The sequence below is a fragment of the Caretta caretta genome, chromosome 3 (assembly GCF_965140235.1).
Source record: "Caretta caretta isolate rCarCar2 chromosome 3, rCarCar1.hap1, whole genome shotgun sequence".
In the NCBI taxonomy this organism is placed as follows: Eukaryota; Metazoa; Chordata; order Testudines; family Cheloniidae; genus Caretta; species Caretta caretta.
Genome location: NC_134208.1, coordinates 56,650,355 through 56,668,958, shown reverse-complemented (window position 1 = coordinate 56,668,958; position 18,604 = coordinate 56,650,355). Strand labels below are relative to the sequence as shown.

At 46.9% G+C, this 18,604-nt stretch overlaps 1 protein-coding gene across 8 annotated transcripts in view; it reads right to left on the bottom strand.

Moving 5' to 3' along the window:
* Positions 1-18,604, bottom strand: part of FAM135A (family with sequence similarity 135 member A) — a 140,046-nt gene that overhangs the window by 79,622 nt on the left and 41,820 nt on the right. The gene's annotated exons all lie outside the window — the stretch shown is intronic.

The following is an 18,604-nucleotide window of genomic DNA, read 5'->3' as shown; positions in this document are numbered from 1 at the left end:
GTTTCCAGCCTTTGGCAGTTTCAGTTACTCTCTCAACCACACAACCTTGCAGCTTCCTGCTACCTTTTCTATTAGAATCCCCTGATTTCACTTACGGGGGGGGGCTCGTCTGGTAATCAGGGCTGGCTTAGCCCCAGGATCTCCAGCCCCCAGGCAAGCCATTCTGTTACAAACACATATTCCTGTGAAGAGTCCTTTTGGGCTGATTCCTCAAGTCCAGTTATCAAGTAGGGCCTATGAAAGCATCGTCTACTGCATCATCCTGCCTTACACTTACATGACTGGGACAGTTCCCTTTCCTCATTTCTCCCCGTTAATAAATAAATAAATAATAAAATCAAACTCAAAAAGCAGTGATTGTGAGTGAGACCCTGTCAAGGTTCCTTCCCCACTCTGAACTCTAGGGTACAGATGCGGGGACCTGCATGAAAACCTAAGCTTACTTTTACCAGCTTAGGTTAAAACTTCCCCAAGGTACAAACTATTTTACCTTTTGCCCTTGTACTTTATCGCTGCCACCACCAAACGTCTAACTGGTATATAATTGGGAAAGAGCCCGTTTGGAAACATCTTTCCCCCAAAATCCGCCCAAGCCCTACACCCTCTTTCCTGGGGAAGGCTTGATAAAAATCCTCACCAATTTGCATAGGTGAACACAGACCCAAACCCTTGGATCTTAAGAACAATGAAAAGCAATCAGGTTCTTAAAAGAAGAATTTTAATTAAATAAAAAGTAAAAAGAATCACCTCTGTAACATCAGGATGGTAAATACCTTACAGGGTAATTAGATTCAAAACACAGAGAATCCCTCTAGGCAAAACCTTATGATACAAAAAGACACAAAAACAGGAATCTAAATTCCATCCAGCACAGCTTATTTTCTCAGCCATTTAAAGAAATCAGAATCTAACGCATATCTAACTAGATTACTTACTAAGTTCTAAGACTCCATTCCTGTCTGTCCCCAGCAAAAGCATCACACAGATAGAGAGAGAGAGGCTTTGTTTTTCCCTCCCCCCAGCTTTTGAAAGTATCTTGTCTCCTCATTGGTCATTTTGGTCAGGTGCCAGCGAGGTTGTCTTAGCTTCTTAACCCTTTACAGGTGAAAGGGTTTTTCCTCTGGCCAGGAGGGATTTGAAGGTGTTTACCCTTCCCTTTATATTTATGACACAGCCACAGCCTCATTCACTAAACTACCCTGATTCATCCCCACAGCAGGTTCATTCTATGCACTGAGTGAGGCAGGGAGTCTGTGGAAAGAATAGTAAAATCAGGTAATTAAAAACTGTATCATAATTGACATGCAGAACGGGGCCAAATTAAGATTACACAAGCAACCTTAATTCTGGCATTCCCTAACTTTTCAGAGCTCAACTTTCCAACTTTTACATTTAAAAAACACAAACTGAAAAACAGTAATTCTCTCATGTGGAATTCATGACGCTCTCCAACTTGAGTCCTCAGTGCAGTCCAAGCCTTTAGATACATAGCAGAGACCTCTACCACTTGAGCTAAAAGACTAACTGGTAGCACAAGTAAGTTGTCACCATCTACAAAGATCAGCTCCTAAAAGGAGCTGAGAAATACATTTCGCTTGTGAATTTCACGGCTATTTGCTGACAGCAGAGGAACATAGACACTCTGGACTCCGGAGTGCAATTCCACATTCTGAAGGAGTTTTCTGCCTATGTACAGACCCTTCTTCTGTCTCTATGTTCCTAGCATGTCTCTGTCCCCTCAGACCCCCCTGGCTCCAGCTCCTACAGTTCTTCACCCTCTCAATTCCAGTCAGGCTGCTCCTCCTGCATGTTACTTGGTGCCACCAGGGGGAACACAACAAACATGTAATCTCCACACCTGATTCTAACATTAAGTGGGAGGGAAAGTCAAGTACGAGAGGACACAGCAATGGAGCAAGGAGCAACAGAAGGTAGGAGAATGGACACCAAGAGCAAAGAGAGTGTCAATACCAACGACACTAACAGTTAGGTAGGTGATATTGGCAGTAGAATGACAGTACCTAATCGGGTGAGGAATCTGGATAAAGCCAAGCAGAAACAACTAAGGTGTCTGTACACCAACCCAAGGAGCCTGGGCGACAAAATGGAGGAACTAGAAAAGACAGTTACCTTTTCTGTAACTGGTGTTCTTTGAGATGTGTTGCTCATATCTATTCCACAATAAGTGTGCGTACTCGCCACGTGCACCGGTTCCGGAAGTTTTCCTCCTAGCAGTACCTGTACGGAGGAGCGCCCCCCCCCCCCATGACCCCTGGAGCGGCGCCTGCCTGGAGCGGTATAAGGGGGGCTGAGCTCCCCTCACCCTCAGTTCCTTCTTGCCAGACAACTCCGACAGAGGGGAAGGAGAGTGGGATATGGAATAGACATGAGCAACACATCTTGAAGAACACCAGTTATGGAAAAGGTAACTTTCTTTTCTTCGAGTGATTGCTCATGTGTATTCCACAATAGGTGATTCCAAGCTATATCTGTTGGAGGTGGGTAGGAGTTCACAAGTTCTCGAGACAGAGTACCACCCTGCCGAATCCGGCATCATCCCTGGCCTGGGAGACGATCGCATAGTGCGAGGTGAACGTGTGAACAGAAGACCAAGTGGTGGCCCTACAAATGTCCTGCATGGGGACGTGGGCCATGAAGGCAGCTGACGAGGCCTGCGCCCGAGTTGAGTGTGCTCTCACAAATGGGCAGCGGGGGAACCCCTGCCAGCTCATAACAGGAACAGATGCACAAAGTGATCCACTTAGAAAGCCACTGGGTGGAAGTCGGCTGACTCTTTGCGTGCTCAGCCGAGGCGACGAACAGTTGCGAAGACTTTCTGAACGGCTTGGTCCGTTCGAGGTAGAGAGCCAGAGCTCGCCTCACGTCGAGCGTTTGGAGACGGCATTCCTCACTAGTCGTGTGAGGCCTGGGGCAGAGGACTGGCAGAAAAATGTCCTGACCCATGTGGTAGGCGGAGACCACCTTTGGGAGGAATGCGCGGTGTGGGCGAAGCTGGATCTTGTCCTTATGAAAAACCGTATACGGCGGTTGGGAGGTTAGGGTCCTGAGTGCTGAGACCCGCCTGGCCAACGTGATAGCTACTAGGAAGGCCACCTTCCATGAGAGGTGAGACCAGGAACACGTGGCCAGTGGTTCAAACGGGGCGCCCGTGAGACGAGCCAGCACCAGGTTTAGGTCCCATTGCAGAACCAGGGGCTTGGAATATGGGTATGAGATGGTCCAAACCCTTAAGGAACCGGCCGGTCACAGCATGGGAAAACACCGTGTGCTCTTGCATCAGGGGATGAAAGGCCGATATGGTCACCAAGTGTACCCTGACTGATGAGGGCGCCAGTCCCGGGCCCTCAGGTGGAGGAGGTAATCAAGGATAAGCTGGATTGGGGCGGCCATTGGGGAAACACCCTGACATGCAGCCCACCTTGAAAACCAAGACCACTTCGCCACATAGTGTTGGATCATATTAAAGAAGTTCTGTATTAAAATCACAAATGAGTTTGATTCCCCATAGTTTAAATTCCAAGGTATTACTAATTAAGAGATCTCTTCGTTTTTGGTACTGTTTCTCTCCCTCGATGTGTGAAACTTGCAAGCTGCTAATTGCGTTAGTACATTCTAAGACAGAGTCTGTTCTCAAAGCAATTCACACAGAGAGAGACTCAAAGCAATATTCTGTAACAACAGAAACAGCACACAGAGACTCCCCGCCCTTTTGTTGTATTCATCTCGCAAAACTGTGATTAAAATAGAGATAGAGGATGTATGTGGATGGATGCTTGGTGTGGATAATAACTGAATGATCAGGGAGGTGCCAGCCTAAGAATCCAGTGTCCATCGGCTGAAGAAGGCGTCAAGTGGAAATAACCAGAGGACCCCCGGAGGGCAGACTGGAATTCATCCAACAGCCTCAAGAATGGGAGAACCAAAGAACAAGATAACATCTAGCAGCACGGAGCCGTATGGAATGTGCCATCTGCTGATTGATTCAGCAACAGCATGATGAAGCAATTCCCATAGACTGGCATAGGAAGAAATTCCTATAAAAATGGACTCTAGAAAGTGAGAACTTTGGGGTCCCATTCTGCAAACCAACTGCCAGGAGCATTAGATGAGCATCTGACAAGGCCCTGCTCCCTCCTCATGTCCAGGCCACCTGGCCAGTGGCTTGGCATGAGCAACTCTAAGGCTGGTAACTATGATAACAACCTTGCAGAACCTGTGTGTGCGTGTATGTGTGTGTAGGAATGAATGTGTGAATAAATATGAGATTGAATGGAATGTTATAGCTATAACTAACTGCTTACTATGATAACAACCTTGCAGAACCTGTGTGTGTGTGTTTGTAGGAATGAATGTGTGAATAAATATGAGATTGAATGGAATGTTATAGCTATAACTAACTGCTTACTATGATTCTTTCTGTATTCACAATAAATGTGGTATTTTGCCTTTTTCCCTTTAATAAGATCCTGCTGGTTTTTATTTTATTGGTATAACAATAGGAGCAGTGAGTGGAGGGCCGTCTACTTTCGAGGAGGACGCACTGAACGTGTTCCGAGCATGTCCTTTCCTTGCCACCTAGCCACTGAGCAGCCATGCCGTGAGGTGAAGCGTTGCTAGGTTGGGATGGAGGCGGTGGCCCTGGTTCTGAGAGAGCATGTCCAGGTAGAGCAGCAACTGCCATGGCAGAGCCACTGCCAGCCCCGAGAGGGTACTGTACCAGTGTTGCCTGGGTCATGCCGGGGCAACGAGGAGGTCCCTGGCTTTGTCTGTCTATTTTCTCCAGGATCTTGCTGATCAGAGGGAACCGGGGAAAGGCGTAGAGGAGCTGGCCTGACCAGGACAGGGTAAATGCATCAGAGATAGAGCCCCTCCCTGCGCCCCCCCCGGAACAGACCGGGGGCATCGTTGGTTCTGCCTGCTCACACCCCACCTTCGGAAGAGCTGGTGAGCCATTTCCCGGGGTAGAGACCACTCGTGCTGAGAGGAAAAATTCCTGCTCAAGTGATCCACCCTGACATTCCGGGTGCCAGGCAGGTGGAAGGCTTTTAGGTAGATGTTGTGGGCTATATAGAAGTCCCACAGACTGAGGGCTTCATAGCAGAGGGCAGAGGATCGGGCCCCGCCTTGCCTGTTGATATAGTACATCGAGGCCATGTTATCCATGAGGACCCTGACTACCTTGCCCTCCAGGTGCGAGCAGAAGGCCATACATGCCAGTTGCACCGCCCTGACTTCCTTGACGTTTATATGAAGGGGTAGGTCTTGCAGAGACCGCCAGGCCTTGGGTCTGAAAGTTCTCCACATGGGCCCCCCCAACCCAGGTCCGACGCGTCGGACACCAGCTCCAATGATGGACCCTGACCCTGAATGGGACCCCTTGGAGCATGTTGTTTGGGGAAGACCACCACCGCAGGGAGGTGATCACCAAGTCTGGCATGGTGAGGACTTTGTCCATTCTGTCCGTGGCCTGGGAGAACTGCAAAGCCAGCCAGAGCTGGAGTGGCCTCATTCTGAGTCTGACATGATGGACCACATATGTGCACGCAGACATGTGACCCAGCAGTTGCAGGCAAGCCCTGGCTGTTGTCACTGGGAACCTTGTGACCGAGTTGCTGAGCCCTTTCAGGGTCTCGAACCTGTCTGGTGGGAGAGAGGCCCTGGCCGATGCTGCATCCAGTAATGCCCCAATAAACTCTATGCATTGGACCAGGACTAACGTGGACTTGGCATTATTTATCAACAGGCCCAGGGCAGTACGTGTAGACAGGAGGAGCACCACATGATCCCTCACCTGCGACCAGGAGGTGCCTTTGACTAGCCAGTCATCCAGATATGGGAATATTTGGACCCCATGGCATCTTAGGTAGGCCGCTACCACCCCCATACACTTTGTAAAGACCTTGGGGGCAGTGGACAGTCCAAACGGTAGGACTGTGAATTGGTAGTGACTCTGTCCCACCATGAAACGGAGGAAGTGTCTGTGCCCCTCGAATATGTGGATGTGGAAGTAGGCGTCCTGTAGATCGAGGGCAGTGTACCAGTCCCCGGGATCCAGAGAGGCGATGATGGAGGCCAGGGAAACCATGCAGAACTTGAGTTTCACCATGTAGTGATTCAGGCCTCGCAGGTCCATGATGGGCCTGAGCCCCCCTTTCGCCTTCGGGATAAGGAAACACCTCCTGCTCAAGCAGAGCCTCGTGAGAGGGGTCCCCCAGGTGGGATGGGGATGGAAGGCGGTTGGGCGGTGAGGAGGTAAACTGAAGGGTGTAACCTCGGAGATGGTGTTGAGGACCCATCGGTCTGAGGTGAGCCGTGATCATTCCAGGAGGAAAGCACATAACCGATTGGAGAAAAGGAGCTTTATTGGGGGTACGTCCCTGCTGAGAACTGGGGGGGGGTACCCCCGAGCATCCTGTCAAAAAAGCCTTTTGCCCGCCTGCCTGCCCTTAGAAGAACCAGGGATTTCCATTGCGGGAGCTTTCTATAGTCCCGCTGCTTTTTGTGGGCGGCCTCATACTTCGGGGGGGTTGTCTGGGCGGGAGCCTACTGTGGCTTGAACTTGGATTTTGCCAGAGGAGGGATATTGAGGCCCACTGTCTGGAGGGTTGTACGGGAATCTTTCATTCCATGCAGCCTTGTGTCTGTTTCCTCAGCAAACAGAGCCTTCCCGTCGAAAGATCCTGCATTGGTGACTGTGCTTCGCTGGAGAGCCCAGAGAGCAGAAGCCATAATGCCTGTCTCATGGACATCGCTGAGGCCATGGACAGTGCGGCTATGTCCGCTGCATCCGAAGCAGCCTGAAGGGATGCCCTTGCGGCCGCCGCCTCTTCCTCCACAAATGCCTTAAACTTCTCCTTATCGCGGAGGGAGTCCTCAAACTTGGGGAGGGATTCCCAGAGGTTAAACTCATAGCGAACCAGGAGAGCCTGATGGTTTGCTACTCGTAGCTGAAAGCTTGACGACAAATACACTTTTCACCCAAAAGTAGCCAGCCTCCGAGAGTCTTTGTCCTTGGGGGTCGGGGCTGGTTGCCCCTGCCGCTCCCTGTGGTTTACCGACGCGACCACCAAGGAGTTGGGCATTGGGTGGGTATACAGATACTCATGTCCCTTCGTGAGTACAAAGTACTTGCTCTCTGCCTTTTTAGAGATGGGAGCCAACGAGGCTGGTGTTTGCCACAGGACATTTGAAATTCTTACTACCCCTTCATGGAGCGGCAAGGCCACCCTGCCCAGTGCTGAAGGGGACAGCACATTGAACAGGGAATCTGAGGGCTCTTCCATCTCCTCAGCCTGGAGGTAGAGGCTCGCTGCCACCCTTTTTAGGAGGTCTTGGTGGGCCCAATAGTCCTCCTGTGGGACCTCCGGTGCTTTGGTGTCATCCGGCACTGGAGAATCCACCACCTGGTTGGACTCTGGGCACAGTATCGAGGACACAGGTCCCCCTGACCTTTTTTCTGGCAGTCGAAAGATGGACGCCGATGGTGCTTCCGAGGCCCCGGCCACCGAGCGAGCCCCCACCGGGGACTGCGCCAGAGGCCACGGTGCCTACTGGTACCACTGGGCCGGCCACGACACTTGGTCCATTGCACTTGCTGAGGCACAGGTGGGGCCAGCCGTTCGGGCTGGCTAGTTGGGCGGCTTTAAGGGGAGGTCAGGCTGGTGTAAGATCCACTGCTGCCTCTGGACCGGGAGTATCGGTGGTGCCGGGAGGACCGGGAGTATCGGTGGTGCTGAGACCTATGTCGACCACGGGACCGCAATCTCAATGTGGAGGAGCGGCACCAACGATAGTAGCTGCTCCGCGAATGGCCTCGACAGGCAGATCCGCGTTGGCGAGACGCCAGCGATCGACACCCGGGGCTACGGTGCCTTGGCGGGGACTTGGAATAGGAGTCCAAGCGGGAAAAGCGTTGACGATTGTGCCGCGACTGACTGCAGTATCTCCTGCGAGACGAGGACCATTGGTGACGTCCACCACGGTCCCATCGGTGTTTGCTTCGCGAAGACGAGCAGTGCTGGGAATCCTGGTCGGACGGCACCCATCCAGACAGTCTGGCCGCCATCGAGAGCGATCCACATGGACTGAACCCTGAACAGTCACTGGGCGCTGAGTGGTGTTGGGAACGTTCCTTCGACCAAGACTGGTACTGAGCTGGTGACGACTGCGGTGATCCCAGCGGTGGCTAGCCTCTGGAGCGTGGGGCCAACATCGGCGGAGCTCCGGGCACCGGCATGGACATGACATCCCTGGCTGCCTGGAGGGCTTCGGGCCTAGATGGCAACTGGACATCCAGAGAGGCCTGCTCCAAAGGGCCGGGCTACTCCGCTCAATGTGAGTTGGAGGCCTAGAGCCCGATGGGGATTGAGGACTACTCGACATGGGCCTAGCCTCTGTCCCAGACTTCCCTCGGTGCCGCTGTGAAGAGGGAGTCTTTCCTGTCCTCTCGGCGTGCCCCGTGGACGGGGAGTGGTGCCAACTGGATGATGGTACTGGAGGGTCTCCGCGTACTGACGCCGCAGTGCCGGGTACCGGTTTGGAGTGGGGTGCCGAGTTTGGAGCCAATGCCGACTCCATCAGGATGGCCCAGAGCCTAATGTCCCTTTCTTTTTTGGTCCAGGGCTTGAAAGACTTGCAGATCTTGCACCTTTCGCTGATATCAGTTTCTCCCAAGCAGCGCAGACAATCCGCATGCGGGTCGCTCCTTCGCACAGAGCGCCTACAAGAGCCACACGACTTAAAGCCTGGGGCGCAGGGCATGCCCCGGCCCGGGCTCAGTGACTACCTAAACTAACTGAATTAGCTAACTGACTACAGGTACTACTGAACAAACGAAGAGTTCTGGCGACGAGCTGCAGCAAAGCTGGAGCTGAGCAGTTCCGACGCACCTTCACTGGCGGCAACAAGGAACTGAGGGTGAGGGGAGTGCAGCCCCCCATATACCATGCCAGGCAGGCGCCGCTTCAGGGGTCGCGGGCAGGGGCGCTCCCCCCAATGGGTACTGCTAGGGGAAAAACTTCCAGCACCAGTGCACATGGCGAGCATGCACACCTATTGTGGAATACACATGAGCAATCACTCAAAGAAGAATTACTGATGCAGGAAGGGAAACCAGATATTATAGGGATAACAGAAACATGGTGGAATAGTAATCATGACTGGAGCACAGGTATTGAAGGGTATGTGTTGTTCAGCAAAGACAGAAATAAAGGAAAGGTGGTAGAGTAGTATTGTACATAAATTATGAAGTAGACTGTAAAGAAATTAGAGGTAATGGAATGGATAACACAGAATCTCATCTGGGTCAAAATCACTTTGGTAAAGAAAGTTAATAGAGGTTCCATAGGGATAGTGCTTGGGGTCTCTACAGACCCAAGCATCTGATTTGGTTATGGATAGAAACCTCTTTAATATTTTTATTGAAATAAATACAACTGGGATTGTGTGATTATGGGAGACTTTTATTTGCCAGATATAGATTGGAGGACAAGTATTAGTAACAATGGTAGAGCCCAGATATTCCTAGATGTGACAGCTGAATGATATTTTCATCAGTCACTGAACCAACAAGAGGTTACGCCATTTTAGATTAAGTACTGGTAAGTAGCAAAGAACCTCACAGAAAAACTGGTTGGAGAGGACAGCCATGGTTCATGTGAATCATGAGCTAATTTAAACTAAATGGAGGGATAAAAAAAAAAATAGGTCTGTAACTAGGGTCCTTGATCTCAAAAGGGCAAACTTTAAAAAATTAAGGGAATGTAGGGAATTGGACTGCCCTGAAGAACTCAAGGATTTGAATCTGGAGGAGGCTTGGAACTACTTTAAGTCAAAGCTGCAGAAGCTATATGAAGTCTGCATCCCAAGCTAGGGGCAAAAATTTGAAGAGAAGAGTTGCAGACCAAGCTGGATGGACAAGCATTTCAAACAGATTATTAAGAGAAAACAGAAAGCCTACAAGGAATGGAAGATGGAAAGGATCAGCAAGGAAAGCTAACTCTTGGTGATAGAAAATGTAGAGATAAAGTGAGAACTGCCAAAAGCCAAGCAGAGTTGGACCCTCACAAAGGAAATTAAAACCAACAGGAAAAGGTTCTACAGCTGCTTACTCCTGGGGGAATTCTGTGCCACTGTGCAAGCGCAGAATTTATGTCCCATGCAGATTTCTTTGCTTCCTTGCAGAAAAATGACTTTCTGACGGGAAAGCAAAGGGAAGCCACGAGAGCGGTCATGCAACCCTCCCCAGCAATATGTTTTGGGTGCCCAGGGCAGCCAGCAGAGAGGTAAATCACTGTGGGGCAGGGAGCGGGACAGGGGAAGACCCGACTGGTGGCTCCTACTCTGCGATGGGCTCAGCTGCTAGTCCTGGCTGAGCTGGTGAGAATGGGGCTTCCTCTTCCCCTGCACAGCATCTGGACCCAGGTCAGACCTACCCCCAGATTTCTCCCCCAGCTCCAGGAAGCTCTGCAAACTCCCTCTCCCCCACCCCCCACTGCCTGCACCCATTGCTCCTCAGCTGCAGAGGGAGAGATCCATGTACAGGGACCTGCTCCACAATCCAACAAACCACCATGCATCTAGACCCCCTCATACCCAGATGCTCCTGCCAAGCCTCACCCTCCCCCGTTCTCATAACCCCCCGATGAACTCCACTCCCCCTGCACCTGGACCACCCCAACAAGCCACACACACAGGGATCCCCATCCCTCTGAGCCCTAACTAGCGGCACCTGGATCCCCACCCAACTGAGCTCCTCTCCCCCAGCATCTGAACCCCCACTGAGCCCCTCACACCCGGACCCTCCTGCTGAGCCCCAACCACCTTCACCTGGACCCCCCTGCAGTGTCCCATTATGATTTCACCTAGAACCCCCCAACAAGTCCCTGTGCATCCAGATCCCCCCCACACCTTGTTCCTCAACTGAGCCACCCGCACCCAGACTGCACCACACAGAACCCTCTCAACCCGCACCTGGATCCCCTAACACAAAGCAGCTCCACACTTGGATCCTGCCTTGCTGAGCCTGCCTGCCCACATCTGGTGCACCTGGCATAGAGAGGCGGGGCCTGGCATGTTTCTGCAGCAGGCCTGGTCCTTGTGCTGTCAGGATTGGGTGCAGTCTAATTTCTGAGTCCGTGTCCTGGGGGACAAGCTGCACAGTGATCTCCCACCTCTGTGCAGCCAGTGGCCTGTGCTCCACACTGCCATACTGAAGCCTCCACGTTTGACAAATAAATTTTGCAGAACTTTAAAATATTGTGCGCAGATTTTTTTTGGTGCAGAATGCCATCAGGAGTAATAGCCATATAAATAAAAAGAAAACAATGAAAGAAGAAGTGGGACTGCTAAACACTGAGAATGGGATGGAGATTAAAAATAATCTAGCAATGGTCCAATACCTAAACGAATACTTTCTGTCAGTTTTTAAGAGGGATAATGAGGAATTTAGGGGTCATGGCAGGGTGGCTAATGGAAATGAGGATATGGAAATAGAAATTGACATTGCACTCCATACGATTTTATGAAAATATGCTAATGAGTGTGAATACAATGTAACTGGAATACGCTTCACGCAAAAGGTCTCTTGTAAGGTACCATTACAAATCTTGTAATCTATTGAATGTGTTCACCCTATTCGTATGAATGTATCATTCTTTTATCTGAAACTAGGAATATAAAATATAACTCTGAGGTCCTACTGTAGTTATTCAAAGTGTGGGCCATTAATGGTGGTTTACAATCTTGATGGCTCCCATCAACTAGGACAATTGACTGTAGATGGCTCTGTTTACTTGCAAGCTTTCCTGTGAGTCAGGCTGGGAAGAATGAAGGTTTGGGGTCTCACAGGACATATGACCATCACACCTGGTACTGGAATCCATCTTAAACCTGGTGCTTTTCCATTTAGAAGGAGGGGTGGGGACCCAAAGAGACAAAAGTTTCGCGCCTTTTGCCAAAGATATATCAGGGGGTGGAACAGAACAAATGTGGCTGTAGTCATGAGAAATCCCCTAGCTACCACCTGAGCTGGAAGGAGGACTGTACCGGGGAAAGGATTGGGCCCAGGCTAGAAAGGAGTCTAGTCTGTGAAAGAAGCTTATTGCAACATCTCTGAGGGTGAGATTTCATCTATAATCAGTTTCCTACTGTATTAGGCTTAGACTTGTGTGCTTTTGTTTTATTTTGCTTGGTAACTTACTTGGTTTTGTCTGTTATTACTTGGAGCAACTTAAATCCTACCTTCTGTATTTAATAAAATCATTTTGCTTATAAATTAACCCAGAGTAAGCAATTAATTCCTGGGGGAGCAAACAGCTGTTCATATCTCTCTATCAGTGTTACAGAGAGTGGACAATTTATGAGTTTACCCTGTATAAGCTTTATAAAGAGTAAAACGGATTTATTTGGGGTTTAGATCCCATTGGAAGCTGAGTGTCTGGGTGTTAGAGACAGGAGTACCTGCTACGTGGTTTTCAGTTAAGTCTGCAGTTTTTGGGGGACGTGGTTCAGACCTTCGGTCTGTGTTGGAGCAGACTGGCACGTCTGGCTCAACAAGGCAGAGTTCTGAAGTCCCAAGCTGCCAGGGAAAACGGGCTCAGAGGTAGTCTCACCACATCAGGTGGCAGTCCCAAGGGGGTCTCTGTGACCCAACCCATCACAGAAATTACCACATCTGAAGTAGAAGTCAAACTCAAATAGCTTAATGGGACCAAATCGGGGGGCCCAGATAATCTCCATCCAAGAATATTAAAGGAACTGGCACATGAAATTTCAAGCCCAGTAGCAAGGATTTTTAATTAATGTCTAAAATTGGGGGTCATATCCTATGAATACGCTAACTGCTAATATAGTATCTATTTTTAAGAAAAGGGAAAAAAGCAATCTGGGAAACTACAGGTTCATTAGTTTGACCTCAATTGTATGCAAGGTCTTCAAACAAATTTTGAAAGAGAAAGTAGTTAAGGAAATAGAAGTTGACGATAACTAGGATAAAATACAACACCGTTTTACAAAGGTAGATCGTACAAGACCAATCTGATCTCTTTCTTTGAGAAGATAACTGATTTTTTAGACAAAGGAAATGCAGTAGATCTAATTCTACCTGGATTTTAGTCAGGCATTTGATACAGCTCCACATGGAAAATTAGTTAAATTGGAGAAGATGCAGATTAATACAATGTGAGAATTGAAAGGGGTATAAGGAACTGGTTAAAGTGGAAACTACAAAGGTGAACCATCAGGCTTGAGGGAAGTTACTAGTGGGTTTCTCAGAGATCAGTCTCAGGACCAATCTTATTTAGCATTTTCATTCATGACCTTGGCACAAAAAGAGGGAGTATGCTAATAAAATTTGCAGATGACACAAAGTTAGGAGTTATTGCCAATACAGAGAACTGGAACTTCATACAAGATGATCTGGAGGACCTTGAAAACTGGAGTAATAGATATGGGATGAAATTTAATAGTGCAAAGTCATGCAGTTAGGGATTAAGAACAAATATTTTTGCTATAAACTGGGAACATATCAGTTGGAAGCTACAGAAGAGGAGAAAGACCTGAATTTATTGGTTAATCACAGGATGACTATGAGCTGCCATTGTGATGGGGCCATGAAAAAGGTTAATGTGATCCTAGGATGCATCAGGCAAGGTATTTCCAGTAGAGATAGGGAAGTGTTATTGTCATTATACAAGGCACTTGTGAAACCCCATCTGGAATAGTGTATGCAATTCTGGTCTTCCATGTTTAAAAAAGATTAATTCAAACTGGGACAGATGCAGAGAAGGGCTACTATAATGATGATCAGAGGAATGGAAAACCTACCTTAGGAGAGGAGACTTAAAGAACTTGGCTTGTTTAGCCTAACCAAAAGAAGGCTGATGGGAGATATGATTACTCTCTATAAATACATCAGAAGGATAAATACCAGGGAGGGAGAGGAGTTATTTAAGCTAAGCGCTAATGTTGACACAAGAACAAACGGATATAAACAGACTATCAACAAGTTTAGGCTTGAAATCAGATGAAGGTTACTAACCATCAGAGAAGAGAAGTTCTGGAATAGTCTTCCAAGGGGCGATGTGGGGGCAAAAAACCTAACTGGCTTCAAGACTGAATGTGATAAATTTATGGAGGGGATGGTATGATGAGATGCCTAAAATGGCATGCTGCCCATCTATGACTGCTAATAGCAAAAAACCCCCAATGGTCAGAGATGGGGCACTAGATGGGGAAGGCTCTGAGTTATTACAGAGAATTCTTTTCCAGGTGTCTGGCTAATGGGTCTTGCTCACATGCCCAGGTTCCAAATGATAGCCATATTTTGTGTTGGGTAGGAATTTCCCCCCAGGTCAGATTGACAGAGACCTGGGGGGTGGGGGGGGGTTGCCTTCCTCTGAAGCATGGGTCACTTGCAGGTTTAAACTAGAGTAAATGGTGGATCCTCTGTAACTTGAAGTCTTTAAATCACGATATAAGAACTTCAGTGACACAGCCAGAGGTTCTGGGTCCATTACAGAAAGGGTGGGGGAAAGTTCTGTGGCCTTCAGTGTGCAGGAGGTCAGACTAGATGATCATGATGGCCCCTTCTGGCCTTAGAGCCTGCAGCTTAGAAACAGGCTTGACTGCTGGAGTTGAAACTTAAAAATAAATAAATAAATAAAAAAATCAGTCTGAGGCAGATACCCTACATGGAAAATTTTTGCTCAAACACTTAACAAGTGACCAAGTTATGAGCAACTGAAAACGGGGTCTTAAAATGGAAAGTATTAAGCAAACTTATATTAGGAGCTTTAAGAACTTTTTTACTAGATGCCCCCCCCAAAAGCCACAATCAAGAAAAAAGCCTATATTTGTTAAAAAAAACAAACAGCCTGGGGAAGTAAAAGCAGAGACAGACAGACACATAGACAGACAGATATAAAAATGGAACAGGAGGGGAAGATACTAACAATATAAATTAGACGATAATATAGAAAATTAATAAAGGAAGTAAAAGGACACAAAGAGAAATCTATAGTCAGCAGAGGACAACAACCAGGAGTATTTTAAGTATATCAGGAACAAAAGGAATCCCAATAATTATCCATTATCAGATGGAAAAGGTAGAACTATAAATAATAATACAGAAAAGAGAGAAGTTTTCAAAATATCTCTCTTCTGTATTTTGGGGAAAAGCCAGATGATAATGATAATAAAATACTTTCCATTACAACAGTAACTCATGAGGATGTTAAACAGCAGCTACTGAAGAAAGACACTTTAAAATCAACAGATCCAGATAACTTGCACCCAAGAGTTTTAAAAGAGCTGGCTGAGGGGCTTCATGGACCATTAACATTTTTTTAATGATTCTTGGGAAACGAGGGAAGTTCCAAAAGAATGGAAGAAAGTTAATGTCATGCTAATATTAAAAAAGTGTAAACAAGAGGATACAAGTAATTACAGGCCCATCAGACTGACATTGATCCTCAGCAGAATAATGGAATGGCTAATATGGGATTAAATTAATAAAGAATTAAAAGAGGGTAATATAATTAATGCTAATCAGAATGAGTTTATGCAAAAATAAATCTTATCAAATTAAATTGATACCATTTTTGATGACATTACAAGTTTGGTTAATAAAGGTAACGATGTAACAGACTTCTGTTAGGCATCTGACTTGGTTATGCACAACATTTTGATTAAAAACTAAAATAATACAAATTCAACATGGCACACATTAAATGGATAGCTAACCGATAGGTCTCTAAATCTAATTGTAGATGGGGAATCATCAACAAACAGCTGCGTTTCTAGTGGGGTTCTAAGAGTTGTGTTTAACATTTTTATCAATAATCTGGAAGAAAATATAAAATCTGATAAAGTTTGCATATGACACAAAGATTGGAGGAGTGGCAAATAATGAAGAGAACAAGTCACTGACACAGAGTGATCTGGATCTCTAGGTAAGATGGGCACAAGCAAACAATATGCATTTCAATACAGCCAAATATAAGGTCAGACATTTAGGAATAAAGAACATGAGCATAGTTACAGTATCGGGGACTCTACCATGGGAAGCAGCAACTCTGGGGGTTATGAGGATAATCAACTGAACATGAGCTCCCAGAACGATGCTATGGCCAAAAAGGCTAAGGAAATCCTTGAATGTACAAGTGAAGCTCAAGTAGAAGTAGGGAGATTATATTACCTGTGTCTTCAGCACTGGTGCTATTGCTACTGGAATATTGTGTCCAAAATTCATGAAGGATGTTGGTAAATTGGGGACAGTTCAGAGAAGAGCCACGAGAATGATTAAAAAATCAGAGAACCTGCCTTACAGTGACAGACGCAAGGAGCTCAATCTATTTAGCTCATCAAAGAGACTTTTATACTTTGTGATCAAATCACCCCTTCAGAACATATTTTGAGAAAAGAAATTTAATATAAGAGGGCTTTTCATTGTAGCAGAGGAAGTTATAATGAGATCCAATGGCTGTAAGTTAAAGTTAAACAAATTCAGATACAAATAAGGTGGAAATTTTTAACAGTGGGCGTAATTAATCATTGGAACAATTTACCAAGAGTTCTGGTGGATTCTCCATCACCAGAAATTTTTATCTAGATTCCATATTTTTTCTAAAAGATATGTTACAGTTAAACCAAAGCTACTGAACTTAAAGCAGGAATTAATTCAAGGAAATCCTCAGGCTTGTTTTATGCAGGAGGTCAGACTAGATGATCACAATAATTCCCTCTGAGTTTATAATCTATGAATAGTGCCCATTTGTAATTATAAGCAGGAGAGGCAGCAACACCTATTAAGGTTGCCTCATACTTCCTATTGCAAAACCTATTTACAATTGCTTATAATTTTGCCCAACTTTAACCATTTGGGCTGAAATTTTACATGCTGATTGTCAGCCTCAGGCTGAACTGTTTTGGGAAATTTCAGTAATAATGGTTCACCTATTTGCAAAAATGAGGTTAAAGAAATTACATTGTTTTGCCCATATTAAATTCAGGCAACCTTTTCTTTGAGAAGATTCAGCACCCCCATGCTTTGGAGCAGAGATCTGAAATTTGACCAGGTTCAGTTAGGGAGGGGAAGCTTTTTTATGTGAGAGTGTATGTGTATATGCCAGTGATGTGTCTTTTGCCATTCCTGTGAAAATCCACCCAGATTAGGCCAAGTTATAAGTGTATGGAAAAACTGCAGTTTGTACGTGCTCAGTGGAGAGTAGCTAGAGCTTCAGAACAAACTTCCTTGAAGAGTCCAGCAGCCTAGGGCTGAGCTGGACCTTCCCTGAAAATGGAGCTGTAGGCGGCAGGCTGGGCTTGATCAGAGAACTGGAACTAAATGCAGGAAGCCTGTCTCCCCTAAGCTCTCAGTGATCCCCTTGCTTACACTCAAGAAAGCATGGAGGATGATTGCTGCCTGATTCAGCTGACAAGAGCTGGACTGGGGGGATGGGGTGAGGAGGAGAAAGGCATTAGATTGGGTCAGGGAGCCTAGGGTTGGGTGGATGGAGGGACTGAGACTAAAAGCTGTTGGGGAGGGAGTGGGAAACTGGCACTGGGAGTTGGGTGGGGAGAAGACTGGAACTGGCTGGGCAAAGAGGCTGGGACTGGGAGCAGGGTTGCAGGGGAGGAAGGCTGGGACTTGTTTCGCAAGGAGACTGGGCAATACAGATTGGCAAGGAGATGGAGGAGGGGAGACAGACTGACTGGAAAAAGAGACTGGGACCGGGTGTGGAGAGGGAGACTTTAGGAAATAGCTATTTAGATGGTATTGTTAAAAGCGATGTCAGAAGGGCTACCTTGGCTCCCCTTCCCTATTTCAGATCTATGTTGTACTCTTGACTTTCAAGGTTTACCTCAGGGGCAATAAATTCCTTTTCATCAAAACAATTTAATATACCATATATACTCGTTCATTAGCCCATTCGTTTATAAGCCAAGATGGATAGGTAAAAATAGTAAAAACTGTATGACCCTTTCATAAGCCGACCCTATAATTCAGGGGTTGGCAAACTTTGGCTCCTGGCCCATCAGGGTAAGCCGCTGGCGGGTCGGGATGTTTTGTTTACATGGAGCGTCTGCAGGGATGGAGCCCCTCAGCTCTCTGTGGCCACAGTTCGCCGTTCCCAGCCAACGGGAGCTCGGGAAAGTGGCACGCCATGCCTGCAGACGCTCCAAGTAAACAAAATGACAATGTATTAGATATTCAATTCAATGATTTCATAGAGTTTAAAATCATCAAATTTTGGTGTAGACCCGTTTGTAAGCCGACTCCCACTCTTTGATGCATCACTTTTTTACCAAAAATATTCAGCTTATGAATGAGTATATACGGTATATAGCATTACATAAAGGCAATGACAATTATTTAAACAAATGGACTAAAATTCTAATCTCATAAGTATGTCAGCACATTTTCCCTTTCAAGTGTGGTTCCACTTAAAGTTACTTAGTTACTTTTAATAAAGTCATGGTGATTGGGATCTCTCAGTGAGTCCACATTAAATTTGCTCACTTTACAAGAAAAAGATGTCTTTCTACCTGGCAACCCTGCAAACTCAACATGAAATCTGAAAGT